Source organism: Apodemus sylvaticus, chromosome 4 (assembly GCF_947179515.1).
Source record: "Apodemus sylvaticus chromosome 4, mApoSyl1.1, whole genome shotgun sequence".
NCBI classification, from domain to species: domain Eukaryota; kingdom Metazoa; phylum Chordata; class Mammalia; order Rodentia; family Muridae; genus Apodemus; species Apodemus sylvaticus.
Genome location: NC_067475.1, coordinates 148,603,602 through 148,619,984, shown reverse-complemented (window position 1 = coordinate 148,619,984; position 16,383 = coordinate 148,603,602). Strand labels below are relative to the sequence as shown.

Sequence of the window (16,383 nt, the reverse complement as noted above, 5' to 3'; positions counted from 1 at the left end):
TGACTTTTATCCTAGGAGTAAAAATAGCAATTGAGGACAAAACCATAAACCTTGTTTATAGAAAATAAGACTTACAAACAAAGTATGTTTGATGACTAATATTTATATATATTTTAACAGAAGCTGACTTAAGGATGTATTCAACCATTTACATGTGTGCTAACTTTGTTAAGCTTTAATTATCTGAAGAAAACTGAGTCATAGATATTTTGTAAAAGTATAAAAGGCTCTGGATGCCAGTGGAGCACCTTGTGGTACTTAAGCAGATGGCCACCAAGAATCTTGCTGGAAAAACCAAGCCTCCTCCCGTGCTCACAATGGAGCTAGCTACTGATAGGCCCTGGGCCAAAAGCTATGAGGCCCTTGTCTGCCTACAGAAGCTGTTGGTCCCACTGTGCTAATACTCTGAAGGAGTCTGTGTACATAGGAGGCCATGAGCACATCTGCTGTAAGGATTGTATAAGTGACAGGCTCAGGATGTTCAAGATGCTACATCCCAGCCTGGATCCTACATCTCAAAACAAATGACAATTGGAGAACATGATCCAGTTTTAAAATAAGTTTCAAAATGTGCTACATGACAATAAATTTTCTTATCCAAAAGAAGACACATTTAGGGCCAATTTATTTGGTGGTGTAGAAAGGAAGACGAATCCAATACAAATGTGGCTTAGCTCTCAGAGTAAGAAGGTCAGATAAGTTGTGAATAAAGTGTCAGCACAAACTCAGCCTCAAAAGGCAAAGGATGACAAAGTCCTGCAAAGTCTTAATGTATGAATTTGTTTCTACAAGTCCTCCTGAAGTTGTTTCCAAGAGGGCTAAAACAGTTTCTAGGACATGTGAAAAATAAAGCAGAAGAAATCTTTAACTGAGATCAACCAGGAGTGGAATTTGAAGCCAGAAACAGAAGATAGTGAATTTGATTGCAAAGAAGAATTAAAGGAATGACTTGTCTCCTTGTGTCATCAGTGGTCAGTTGTAAGAGTTTATGGTAAAAGAGACTTATTAGCAAGGGGCTCTATTACAGAATCTGAATGTTCTAAACGCTTGACTGCTGAAGTATATTACTATTAGCTAAGTATATAGCATTTCCTGACACTGAGCAGCAGTGACAATAACTCCTGAGAGGAAGGTCTGTGTAAAAGGTCTTAATTCACTAGGACATAATGGAAATCATGAAGGCTGCAGCAGACCCCCCCCCAATCGTGCCTCTAACAGAAATGAGAGCGACATGTCCAGAACCATAAAGATTTCATTAAGCAATTAGTGCTTATGAAAAAATATACTTTTAGTTGATGGTCCTTCACTGCCTTCAGGATAACTTCAAGTTTATGTTTTAGTTGGCAGAAACAGCAATGTATGAGATGACATTCTTAGCCTATCACCAGGCACACCCTTACCTCTGCTGAGTTATTCAATTCACAGACAAATGCTGTCAAGTCTCTCCACAGTCAAGCTGTCACCTAGTATTACACCCTGGAAAATAGATCACAGAGGAAAGCCTTTGCTTCATACTGTTTCTATTAAGGGTGATATGCCATCTGTTGCATATACTTGCAAAATGGAAACAACACAAATGTTAAAGACAATGCTGGATAGACACCATTTCATGAAGCCTGCAGCCACCGAAACTTGAATTGCTGCTCTAGCATAATATTTTGTTGGATACCACTGGCTATCAGAATTGCACAACAATCTATTGTTTGGCCAAGAATGGCCACATGGCACATGGATATAGTTAATGTCCTACAGTGTCATACAATGTCTTACAGTGTCTCCAGAAATGCTGTAAAGATATTTAATGTGTAGATCATGCATAATATAGACAAAGAAAATATGAGATTATTATTGCTGCTACCAAAGAAGAATAAATTATTCTTGACTATATAGTGCCTGATCATACATGGTGGACAGTGAAAGAATGGGCTGGTACTGGTTAGAAGCAGTGGGCTTTCTTCAGAACAACAGAAAATGCTTTGCAAACATGAGGTAGTCCTTAAGGCTAAAGAATGTACTGAGTTTAATAGTACAGTAGTCATTGTTTGTGACGATGAAACCCAAAGTTACTTGAAGTGTTTTCTTAGGATTTGCAGTAGATTCTGACTTCTGAGATTTGATTGGGTGAAAGCCTGCTAGCACAGCAAAGCATGTGACCATCAGTAAACATAAAAGTTCCTGGACATTCAGGGAGGAGTAGGCTCAACAGGGAGCAGCTGTAGCTAAAGTTAGTTGATGGATGCTACTTCTTCTTGAAACTTCAAATATCACTCTGATCTCCTTACTAAGCTAATTGTTTCACCTCAGTAGAAAGCCCATGCCAGACAATGGCATTCCTCAAACCATCAACACAATAGTGTATCATGTTAAAACCTGATTTTGATCAATGCTTCTGTGTGCAATGCATCATACAAAGATCTATTTCACTGTCACACAGAAATGGTTCATAAGGGCAAAGTCTACATATTTCCTTCCACCTGACTTATTAGCTGTGTAATAGCTTTTGATTTCCTTCCTCTTGACAGTTGAATATAATACCAGGTATATATTTTAAATTGAACATGTATGGTTCATAGGAAGCCAGTCATTGTGTTATGTTTGATCATTCACATTTTTATGGATGAATACAACCATTCATATTTTCCCCTTTGAATTGCGAAATAAAACAATTGATTAAAAAAATTTAAGGAAAACAAGGCTCCCAATGTCTGTGTGGACTATATTTATGATAAAATTTAAGGCTCAAACAACTGGGATGAATTTATAAGATTCTAATTTTATAAAACCTACTAACTTATTGTAAACTTGTAAAGAGGATTAAAGACATGCAAGTTAATCTATAGTAGGCTTATAAATGTTCAAATATTTTTAATGTGTTTAATTATGTTTATAGTCATGATAAGTAAAAATGTAGTTCATTTATGGGGTCCAGCTTAAAGGGAACGACCAATTTGTATCTCTCATTATCTAGTACTCTCTATATATGGTAAAGATTAAGGCTAAATCAAGTAATTAAACACAAGTGGAATGTAAACTTAAAGTTTGTTTGTTGTAAAATAATATTTAAAATGAGAAATATTAAAAAATTTAAGATATTTTGTCACCTACTGTCTACCCACTTCCCTCTGTAAGCTCACATACTCACATGTACACACACACAAACAAACACACACTCACACACACTCACACACACACACACACACTCACACACACACACACACACTAAAGGATGAATTAGATAAGACAACTAAAAAGACCCTCAGAATATACATGTCACAACACTTGAAGATTTGTGGATCTTGGGATCAATTATTTCAAATAAGTGAATATGAAATTAAAGTATTGAACCAGCACCATTTGTTGAAAAGGCTATCTTTTTTCCATTGGATGTTTTCAGCCTCTTTGTCGAGGATCAAGTGGCCATAGGTGTGTGGGTTCATTTCTGGATCTTCAATCCTGTTCCATTGATCCTCCTGCCTGTCACTGTACCAATACCATGCAGTTTTTAACACTATTGCTCTGTAGTATTGCTTGAGGTCAGGGATACTGATTCCCCCAGATTTTCTTTTGTTGCTGAGAATAGTTTTAGCTATCCTGGGTTTTTTGTTGTTCCAGATGAATTTGATAATTGCTCTTTCTAACTCTGTGAAGAATTGAGTTGGGATTTTGATGGGTATTGCATTGAATCTGTATAGTGCTTTAGGCAAAATGGCCATTTTAACTATATTGATTCTACCGATCCATGAGCATGGGAGGTTTTCCCATTTTTTGAGGTCTTCTTCCATTTCCTTCTTCAGAGTCTTGAAGTTCTTGTCATACAGATCTTTCACATGTTTGGTAAGAGTCACCCCAAGATACTTTATACTGTTTGTGGCTATTGTGAAGGGGGTCATTTCCCTAATTTCTTTCTCAGCCTGCTTATCCTTTGAGTATAGGAAGGCCACTGATTTGCTTGAGTTGATTTTATAACCTGCCACTTTGCTGAAGTTGTTTATCAGCTGTAGGAGCTCTCTAGTGGAGTTCTTTGGGTCACTTAGGTAGTGCGAATTGATCCATCCTTGTCTCCTTATACTAAGATCAAATCCAAATGGATCGAGGACCTCCACATAAAGCCAGATACTCTGAAGCTAATAGAAAAGAAACTGGGGAAGACCCTTGAGGACATCGGTACAGGGAGAAAGTTTCTGAACAGAACACCAATAGCGTATGCTCTAAGAGCAAGAATTGACAAATGGGACCTCATAAGGTTACAGAGTTTCTGTAAGGCAAAGGACACCATCAAGAGGACAGATCGGCAACCAACAAATTGGGAAAAGATCTTCACCAATCCTACATCAGATAGAGGGCTAATATCCAATATATATAAAGAACTCAAGAAGTTAGACTCCAGAAAACCGAACAACCCTATTAAAAAATGGGGTACAGAGTTAATCAAAGAATTCTCACCTGAAGAACTTCGGATGGCGGAGAAGCATCTTAAAAAATGCTCAACTTCATTAGTCATTAGGGAAATGCAAATCAAAACAACCCTAAGATTTCATCTTACACCAGTCAGAATGGCTAAGATTAAAAATTCAGGAGACAGCAGGTGTTGGAGAGGGTGTGGAGAAAGAGGAACATTCCTCCATTGCTGGTGGGGTTGCAAATTGGTACAACCACTCTGGAAATCAGTCTGGCGGTTCCTCCGAAAACTGGGCACCTCACTTCCAGAAGATCCTGCTATACCACTCCTGGGCATATATCCAGAGGATTCCCCACCATGTAATAAGGATACATGCTCTACTATGTTCATAGCAGCGCTATTTATAATTGCCAGATGCTGGAAAGAACCCAGGTATCCCTCAACAGAAGAGTGGATGCAAAAAAATGTGGTATATCTACACAATGGAGTACTATTCAGCCATTAGAAACAATGAATTCATGAAATTCTTAGGCAAATGGATGGAGCTAGAGAACATCATACTAAGTGAGGTAACCCAGACTCAAAAGGTGAATCATGGTATGCACTCACTAATAAGTGGTTATTAACCTAGAAAACTGGAATACACAAAACATAATCCACACATCAAATGAGATACAAGAAGAAAGGAGGAGTGGCCCCTGGTTCTGGAAAGACTCAGTGAAACAGTATTCGGCAAAACCAGAACGGGGAAGTGGGAAGGGGTGGGAGGGAGGACAGGGGAAGAGAAGGGGGCTTACGGTACTATCGGGGAGTGGGGGGGGCTAGAAAATGGGAAATCATTTGAAATGTAAATAAATTATATCGAATAAAAAAAAGAGAAAAAAAATAACAAAAAAAAAGAAATTAAAGTATTCATTTATTTGTTTATTTTGGCAATATATTTATAGAAGGTGGTTCTGATGCTTTGATTTAATAGGGAATCTGTATTTACTGAAACTTAAAGTCATTGCCTTCAATAGGTTTTTGATCTATCAATAAAGTTGCCAGTAGCCAATGACTGAGAGTGAGTAGTGACACTGAGAATTGCTTGAGTAGGAAAGAGAGAAGCTAGAGGACTGGGAAAAGATGCAGTAGCAGAGGAGATAAAGCCAACCAGCAGTGTGTGGTTTCAGGTAAGTAGCCTTTGGCCACTTCCCCACATGGGCCTGAGGTAGCAGGGGCCTGAGGGGGTAGAAATTTAGGCATGCCCAATCATTGAGTTTGCAAAGGCATTTTAAGAATAACTGCTCTCTCTCTCTCTCTCTCTCTCTCTCTCTCTCTCTCTGTGTGTGTGTGTGTGTATGTGTGTGTGTGTGTTTTCTATTCAATCAGAAATAGCTCCTGTGCATGTGTGCAGGTATGACTTGCTGGGAACACCAAACAATGCAGACAAAACTAGAGGCAGCACACATTCGATGCATTAACTTAACTGGAACATAGAGTGTCCAGATATCTGGCTAATTATAACTTTGAAACATCCTTGAGGGTTTACCAGGAAGAGGATAGTATTGCATCTCAAACTGCATAAACCATAAAGTGCCCATCTTCCCATCTGTTGAATGCTTAGTGGAGCAAGAAGGCAGAGGACAGGATTCAACCTATACTGTCTGATTGAGCCACGATTTGTCGGATTCAGGACTTAACACTTCTAATCCCTTGTTTCTAGCCTAGACTCTATACTACTGCATTGTCTTTCAGGTCCAGTCTTGAATCCACACCTTTGCATTCTGTCTTTCACGACTCCCATGTGCAGTAAAGCTGGTATTGATCTTATCTTTCTATCTGAAAATTCTGGGATGTCTCAGCGATCATATATATACGAGCCAAAACTCTTCTTATAAATTTTTTGTGAATATACACAGTTTTTCCCAAAGAAATAGAACACACAGCCAAACATCACATACATGCAACCAAATACACACACACATGCACGTGCACACGCACACACACTCACACAAATGCATTCAAATATAAACATATTAATACATACAATTTTGCCCATTTGACCTTGCTCTTTTAATTCTGATAATTAAAGGACATATTTTGTTTTGTTTGGAATTTGATGTCTATCAAATCTTACTGCATCTATGACTTTTGTGTCAGTTTAGGTAACATTTAGTACATAGTTGAAATGCTTAGTGCAGGTAGTTAAGAATCCAAATTATATATATATATATATATATATATATATATATATATATATATATATATATATATATATATATATATAATTCTTTGTGACAAGCTTTTATGACATCTGATTTATATTTTTGATATTGCTTTAAGGATAACTGGTATTTCTCAATTTCTAAAATTGTTTTCCTTAATTAACTATTTTGTAATGAAAAAACCTCTAATGCAAATATATTCTTACTGATGCCCTGTAGTCAAGAAAGCATAAGTGACTGAGAATATATTCTCTATATTTAGATTTCCTCTACTTTCTTCTAGCTTGGCCTCGTTGGAATTACAGAAGGGTTTGTAACACTGCAGAACATCCCAGAGAATAAATTTCTATATGATGAATCTGATGGCAGAGTAATGACTGGGTCAACTTGGTATTTTTGGACCTCTCCAGAAGTTCATATTGAAACCAAAACAATCCTTGGATGCTTTGGGTGTTTATCTTCATCATATGCCCTCTAAGGATGACTAGTTTAATCTTTGGTTCACTTATTACCTTTAAAAAAAAATTCTGCCAGAGAAATCTGCTGATTCTGCAAAAGGTTTTCTTGGAAGGAAGATGTGTTCCTCCTTACACTGCTAGAACTCATTTAGCTTTCTTCAAGCCGGAAACTTGTTAGTCTACCTCATACTGAGATAGCCATTAAGCCTCAACCCAAATCCATTTATCAATTTTTGGCTTGCTGGAAGCTCTTGATTTGTTCTGAAAAATCACTTTTAGAAAAGTTTCAAAGTTCAAGAGTTTTGGCAGTCTTTATCACAGGTTTCAAAGTCAAACTTTGGACTTTCATCAGAATTGGAGAATAAAAATGTAGAAATTGGTTTGCTGCTAGATACCAACTATCTAGATGTGTTTTGATAAGTGTGCATAATTCTAAGATCACATCAGTGTCTTCCCTCCAATAAAGTCTTTAATTTTGTACCTTTTACACAGTGAGGCAGAGATCATTCTGCACACTTTCTTACTGAATCTTCACAGCAGTCCAAGGTGTCAAATGTCTTCCCTGTCTACTTGATGGGTTTTAGAATACCTCCTGATGGGCAGAAGGGATGGCTCAGTAGTTAAAAGCACTTGCTGCTTTTACAGAAGACCCAGATTTGATTCCTAACACCCACATAAAAGCTCACATACAACTCCAGTTCCAGGGGAGATCCAATATCCTTTTCTAACCCTTGGCACCAGGCATACATGTGGCATACATACACATATACAGACAAAACACCCTCACACATAAAATATAAATAAATAAATCTTAGAATTACCTTGGAGACATACCTCTGGGCCTATCTATGAGTATGTTTACAAAGAAGTATAAATGAGGAGGGAAGATTAACTCTGAATGTGAGCATCACCATGTGGTACTTTGATGTAATCCCAATCTGGGGTTTCTACCCTGCCTTTGACCATTTAGTTCCTGGATAAAAGACACATCCCAAACTTTATATTTATAAAAAGCCATAATCAGTCTAAGAGTTTGGTATATATCTATCCTCTATACATTATTTCTATTTCCCAACCAATAATCCCATTACTTAATTTGCCATGTTTACTCTGAGCTGCACTTAACACCAATTAGCAAACAACATGGCCATAATTTCATGTCTCATCTAAGCTAAGGTGGTTTCCTCCTCTATAATTTCTTATTTCTTTCATTGTTTTCCTCCGAACCAAAGCCCAGGAACTCTAAACCCCGCCTATGATTCTTCTGCCCAGCCATTGGCTGTCAGCATCTTTATTCACCAATCAGAAATAACTTGGGGGAAAGGTCACATAGTGTCATTTATGTCTACCTGCAGACTCTCTTATTTCTGGGACAACCAGGCCTTGGGGTCCTGTACTTAGTGTTATAATATATAGCAACAGACCAAACCTAAACACCAGCCTGTTATGGACTACATGAAAAGCAAACATGTGAGCTGAGTTTCGGCATTAATTTCTCTGTTTCCTGATTGTGATATAATGTGGACAGGTCCTTCCAAGCTCTGCCCACCATGTCTTCTTCACCAGTATAGACTATAACCCTTGGGAACATAAGACAAAATAAACCCACCCTTACTTAAGTTGCTTCTGTGGTGTATTGTGTGATAGCAACAAGAAAAGGAACAGATCGACTGATGAGAAATATGACAAATAATTTCTTGACTAAAAGAATAGTGCTATGGTGTCTAAGAGTAAAATAACTAGTCAGATACTGACAATGTTGGTGGATAATACCAAGGAAACACTGCATAATCCTTGTGTCTTTATCCACTTATAACCTGAGCAATAACAAGCTTGAAGTCCTATTATTGTTTCTCAAGGGTACTTTGACACTGGTTGGCTACCTGTGAGCCATATTGTTTTTGTCCCATTTCTAAAAAGTCCCCTCAGCGCTTTGTATGAAAAAGGCCAAGGGGTTTGAGCAATGGCTTCTTTGCTGATGTACTTATTCTATTGTTTTAAACAACCTCTTCTCGTCACTCACATCAATTCTTCATGTGTTCTCCAATTTCATGTTCTTCTCTTGACCTGGTTGCTAGATAAAACATATCTTCATACAAAAATCAGCAACATTATATTTGATTTGTTTTCTAAATATAAATCATTTTATTTATCCTTGAAAAGTTTCACTTGTCCTTTTAGGTCTGGAATATGCTTTGCTACAAAATATCAATAAAAATGAGAAGTGTCTTCTTCAATATTCACATAATAGAGTTTATTTAGTTTTACCTTACATAGGGAATTATGCTTACCCCAGAAGTTATGTATTTCCAAATGAAACACCCAATTCTTGGTGTGGGATATCTGCCCTCAAGTTGGTCAGCGGTATCTTGTCAACACCCCCAAACAACACCAACTTTTGTTTGCCATTGGTCTACGTGTCCTATTGTAACTTTATGGTAAAACCCTATACATGACAACATGGAGAAATCAAATTGGTACTGACAAGGAAGCTTTTTCCCTGCTGAAAAACATTCATAGTAACAGAAGGTGCTAATGTTAGGCTCCTGGGAGGAGGAAAGTGAGCCCCATGAACTGTGGTAATGGCCAGCACATCAAGGTATGCCCAATGATGCAATATTGGCATAAATGTTATGGGTGTTGTTTTAGTTAAGGTTTCATTGCTGTGAAGAGACACCATGACCACAGCAAATCTTATAAAGAACAATGTTTAATTGAGGCTTGCTTACAGGTTCAGTCCACTATCATTATTGCAGGCAGTATGGCAGCATCTAGGTAGTCATGGTGGTGTAGGAACTACGAGTTCTACCTCTTGTTCCAAAGTCTTCCAGGCAGCTAGGATAAGGGTCTTACAGCCTGCACCCACAATACTTGAACAAGGTCATTCCTCCTAATAACTCCATTCCCTGAGCCAAGCAATTTTAACTATCACATTTCATTCCCTGGCCCCAAAAGTCTTATTCAAACACACAAGTCTACAGGGGCCATACTTAGGCATAACATAATTTTAAAATAAATTAGCCTGACTTCCAAAGTCCCCATAGTCTATAGCAGTCATAATAATGTTAAAATTCCAGAGTTCAAAGTCTCTTCTGAGATTCATCCAATCACTTAATTTTAATCTCCAAAGAAAGACAGGAAACCAGCTAGGCAAATTTTAAACTCTGCAACTCCACATCTCATGTCTAAGACTCCAGGTCTTCATATCTCCAACTCCCTTTTCATCTGTGTTGACTTCAACAAGCCGTTTTCTTAGGTTGGTTCCACTCCCTGTTAGCAGCTTTCCTCTGCAGATATCCCAAGGCTCTCTCATGTTTAATACCTTGGGGTCCAAGTCAACTTCAACTTTACAGCTTCTTATCCCATTGTCTTGGATCCACACATGATCTTCTGGGCTCCTCCAATGGGATTGTGTCACTTCTGCAGCTCTTCTCTCTATAGCATTCTAGGCTCTGGTTGACTCCACTCCACTGCTAGCATTATTCTTGATGATCATCCCATGGTATTGGCATCTCTAATTCATTGGAGCCTTCTGCTGCAAGCAGGTTTCACCAATAGTCTCTTATAGGCTCTCTTCTTGGTGCCAAGCCTAAATTTCTTTGCATGACTCCAGTCCTAGGTCATCAATTGCAATTAAGATTGCAACTTCATCATTGACCTTCCATGGCCTCTCACAGTGCCAAGCCTCAGCTGCTCTCCATGACCCCTTCATACCTTCAAAACCAGTACCACCTCGGTGATTCTTACATATTACTAAGTCTAACTGAATCATAGGGTACAACCTTGACTATCTCTAGAGTACAGCTTCTCTGTGATCTCAAAAAACACTTCCTAGAAGATCTCAACCCAATGATGCTGATCTCTTCTTAACCACCTCTAATATCTTAGCTCCAGCTAACCAGCATCAATTATCCCAGTAGTCCCTTTTACTCTTAAAGTAACTCTAAAGTCTGATGTACATGGCCAAAGCTGCCTAGTTCTGCTGCTTGCTGGGTATGGAACAACACCTCTATCCCCATTCTGTTACCAACTGTATGTCTTTCAACTCCTTCACTGCCTAAGCTTGGCTGTCCTGGAACTTTCTGTGTAGACTGACCTTAAACTGGAAGATCTGCAAGGCTCTGTCTCCTGAATCCTGGCATTAAAGGTGTGTACCACCACTCCTAGACTTATACATTTCTTCACCTAGAACTTACTCGGTCTAGAGCTGTCCTTCAACTCAGAGATCTATTTGGCTATCTATCCTGGGATTAAAGGTATGTACCACCATGCCTTTTTAATTGGGTAGGATCTCTCCCCAAAGTCACCACTCCCTTAATCTCTTTATCTCCTTGAATGTAGGCTTCAGCTACATTTCACTTCCTGGTACCCCTTTATTACTCAAACTATATATTTTGTATTTTTCCTTACTCAAGTTGCTCCTGTTGATTAAAATGCTCTTCATAAGAGTGAACTTTAGTAACCACACAACAGAATTTATACCAGGCTGTTTGGGGACTTCTTTTGTCAAAGCAATAAATCTAAATCTCTTCACCTTAGCCTCAGGCAGACTCTTCAGACACTGGAAAAAAGCAGCTACATTCTTCATCAAAATACCCCAAAAATAGTCTCTTCACCACATACTGAAATTTTTCTCCACTGAAACCTCTTGGGCCAGGTCTGAATAGTTCAAATCACTCTTAGCTATAAAGTTGTACATACTTCTACTAGCATAGATCATTAAGTGCCACTTAAACCATTTCATGACTTTCCAAATCTAAAGTCCCCAAATGTACTTCTTCAAAACAAAACAAAGCCCAGGTGTATCACAACAATACTCCACTCCTGTTACCTACTTCTGTCTTAGTTAGGGTTTCATTGCTGTAAAAAGAGACCACGACCACAGTAATTCTTATAGAGGACAAAAATTGTTACTTGTTTTCAGGTTCAGAAGTTCAGTCCATTATCATCATGGCAGGAAGCATGGCAGCATATAGGATACTGGGTCAAGTATACTCAAACCACCACAGGTATTATCAATAGTTTTTTTTTTTTTACTAGAGTTAAGCCCCCTCTATTATAAGAAATATATTCATCATACTGTAAATATGCCCAGGAACCTATGGTTAAGTCTAACGTGAACTTAGCTACTATTATTTTTCTAAATGTATATAGCTTCAAATTGCCCTCTAAGTTTCTCTATACCCACTGTTAGTGTGGCTTTCTTCTATCCTCAGAGAACTTCCTTTGTACAGTGGATGATGGACGGGACAGAAACTGACAACTGATCAAAGTACAGAAAATAAGTACCTATGAGGTGCTCAGCCACAAATTAAACATCTATAACAAAACCTATATGTTACTTTACCACTACTGTGATAAAAACAATTTGTCCAAGACAAGTTATATTAGGCAGGGCTTGTTTGGGGCATACTCCCAAAGGGGTAGGAGGCATTAGAGAGGAATGGTTGCAGAAGTCAGCTAGGCATGGCACTGGAGCAGTAGCTGAGAGCTCATAACTTGATTCACAAACAATGACTGAACCAGGTCCCCATGCCCCAGTTGTCTTTGACATTGCAGAATTGACATCATTGCTTGCTCTCTTAGTTACTTTTTTCATAGTTACCTAACTCTATTTTCTTTACCAAATTCCATGACCATGGTGATTAATAAAGAGGGTTAGAGCTCAGGACTATCCTAGTGGGAACTCTGGCAGCAGGCGTGCACACCTGTCGCTGGAACAGTAGCTGAGAACTCACATTGGATTCCACAAACAGAAAGCAGAAAGCACACTGAGAATGGCAGGAGACTTTTCAAACCCCAAAGCCTGCCCTTAGTGGCACACCGCTTCCCATGAAGCCACACTCCCTAATCCTTCCCAAAGGGCTACTAATTAGGCAACACATATTCAAAGGATCAAGACTTACCTGAGACATCTCAGATCCCTTCCCACCTAAGCATCTGGGACTGTTACTGAAGAGGGGGCAGAAAGGTTGTAAGAGGTGGAACTGGGGAGGACAAGAGTGAAATAGTATTTTCTGGACAAGACAAGATCACTAATATCATTGACACATAGCAGCTTCAGTTGATTGCATAACCTACATAGCATTGAGCAAATCAGTATTTTAGCCTGGAGCAAGATGGAGATCATGAGCTTCTGTCATTGGCTGATGAAGTTTTGATACCTGATGTTTCCTTAGAAGAGGATACCTAGTCTTCTTTAAGGCCCATGGTAGGTATATCATGTTTTAGTGTGTAGTTTCTCTAGAGACTCAAGCAAACTTTCTAATATTAATGATGTTACTAATAGTTAAATGCTTATGTGTTATAATACTCATAATGGCAGAAAGCATTATAATGAACTTTAGAAGTTTCAAATGTATATCCTAAGCTTTTATATGGAGAAATTTTCCAAGTTCTGTTTGTTCCAAATCTTTACAACATTCCAGCAAGTACTCCTTTTGCGTGAAAATGTTATTTTTATTTTAATATCATTAATAAGCTTTCCTAAAAATTGGAGGTTGTCTTAAAATTTTATACACATACATAAAAATACACACAAATAATATATATATATATGAATGACACATTCAATACATAACAAATTTATATTACTAGATGCATAAAATTCAAAGTATACATCAGCAATAATAAATATCTTGTAATAAGGCAAGTAAGATTACATCAGAAGGAATTGTTTGGTTACTACCAATATATGCTTATGCTCTTAAGAACTAGTTGGCAAGAGTAACAATGTGTCCTGAACAGGCTAAAACAGCAATAAACAAACAAGAATTTATTGAGAGTCAGTATAGAAATGCATCAACACATTGTTAGAGATAATGCTGGCCTTCCTTAGTAGGTCTTTCTCCCATCAGACTCTGTCTCTCTGTCTCTCCTAAAAATGAACCCATCACAAGATGCCTTGTAACATCCTTCAGAGCCCTGGCTGCTCTTTTAGCCCTGTTGGATACAGCTCTGTCTGCCTCACAGCAGACACTGTGAAGATGTACTTTTAATTCTAACAACTCTAGATGTCTGTGTCCATGTTGCATCTTTGCAGAAGAGTAAATTATTGGGTCATCGTGAACCATTTCTCTTCAAGCACAGTCAGCAATGCCCAGAAGCACATTAACATATGTTCACATGAGAACAAAACCCATGAGGTTTTAGTTGAATAACAAACCATCTGTACAAAAAAAATTAAAAACAAAACATAACAAAATGAATACCTTCTTTACATGTGTCTCTAAATGGCTAGTAGCCATAGTAATGTTCCATAAAACCAGATAACAGTACTTTTCACTGCTGGACCTACCAGGACATAATTCCTGATACAGAGGAATTTCAGGTAGCTAATTTGTAAAATGCCCACATTCTGTTTGCTGAGCAGTCCTTCTTGTGCCCAACAGCTATTATCTTTTAGACATTTTAGAGACAGTAGAGTACAAATGAAATGAATAAGACCTCAGGATACACTTAGAAGTATAACCTTTAAAAGTTGCTGTAAACTTTTGTTTCCCCTGACCTTTGGAAATATTTATCACTAACATTCTACAGGTTGTTTTGTTCTTGGTGTTTAGAAACAGTCTTGTGCTATTCCCCAAGTTGGCCTTAAGCTCGAGGCGGCCCTCCCATTTAAAAAGGAGTGATGGGACTACAGATATGAGCCTCTACTATCTAAATAAATATTGCAGATTTGATTTACCCAAATGCATTCTCAAAATATTATTTTATATTTTCCTTTTACCCTCAAAAGAGGTCATTTACTTTTCACTCAAATTGTCTATTCTGTTAATAAGTTCTCTTTAGGGCTGACTCCCTAAATCTTTCCCTGCCCTCTTTCTCATCTATGCATCTATCCATCCATCTACCCATCTATCTAATTTCTGTCAGTCAGTCAGTCAGTCAGTCAGTCAGTCAGTCAGTCTGTCTGTCTGTCTGTTTATCTATCCTGAAGTTAAGTGGGTGATTTCCTTTCTTTCATAGCTGGATCAGAGTAATCTCTAATTTGGATGCAGCACACTCATGACTGCCACCTCTTTCTTCTTTTTCTTGAGATAGAATCTGTCTATGTAGACTAGGGTACTCTGTGTTTCCTGTGTGCTGGGGTTATAGTGTGCACCAGCAATCATGGCTTTTCAAAGTGTAATCCCTCAACAATTAGTGTGTTGATCACCTAAGAATTTGTTAGCAATGTAAATTTGAGAGCACCCAAGACTCTCCAATCTATCAGAACAGAATGGAAGGAGGAGCTTAATTTGAATGTGACAGGCAACTTTAACATGAGAACCACTGGATTTGATTCTATCAGAGATGCCCTCTGTTCTTTGAAAATAGGCAAAGATGGGGAGTGACTGTCCTTTGTTGCTCTGTAGAATGCAGATTTATTTGAAAGAGGGTATCACATTCAGTTGGATGTAGCCTAATCTGTCCTGGGCAATATGCACTGATTTAAAAAACCCAATAGAAAAGCCATTCCTATTCTTATGCAGTACTCTCTCTAGTCATGGACAACTCTGAATTGAATATGCATGTGATAATATATTTCCCCCTTGTACCTTTTTATTTATGATATCAAAGATAATGGTTCACTACTAATTATAAAAGTGAAAAACTACTGTGAAGAAAGGGACCTCATATAACCCCAGGCTTTCCTTTCTATTCTCAAAGCAGGACCATTGACTCTCTCTAAGAGAGACTTCAGGTGTTGAAAAGCTAATTCACAGCTCCCCAGCTGTCTACTTGTGGGGACAGCTTTCTTCTGCTCCAGGCAGTAATTGCTTGACTGCTAGCCTAAATTGCCCTAAAGAAGAAAGCATAGCTGAGCTTGCTTTTTATCCTGTGGATTTAGACTGGTACCTAGAGAAGCTTCACAAAGAAGCAGTTCTTATACACAGTTCTGCTGTAATTCATGCTGCCTTCCAGTTGAGACATGAGGAACAAAATTATAAAGGCATTCACTAATGAATGTGTTGTTCATTCTGGTAAGACATATTAGATTTTCTAGGCTATGATAGAATGGTAGGGTTATGGCTCTAATAGGTTTAAGTTAGTAGACTATAACTTGACAGGTGATGGGTAATAATTCAAAAGAAAATATGTAGGGGCTGGGAAGCAGGCAGAAAGCAGTTAAGAGTTAATCCTGCTCTTCCAGAAAACCTGAGTTTGTTTCTCATAAACCCTATTTAGGTAGTTTACAATCCCACCAGGAAAATCTTCAGGAAAACCAATACTCTCTTCCAGGCTTCTCATGTGCCAAACTTACGTTTGAACAAGCATGCACGCACACACATGCATGCACGCGCGCGCGCACACACACACACACACACACACACAC

General features: G+C 38.3%; 1 pseudogene; it reads left to right on the top strand.

Annotated features, from left to right (window-relative positions):
- The first annotated feature begins 266 nt into the window (after positions 1-266).
- Positions 267-2,526, top strand: LOC127683741 (BRCA1-associated RING domain protein 1-like; annotated as a pseudogene).
- Positions 2,527-16,383: the final 13,857 nt, after the last annotated feature.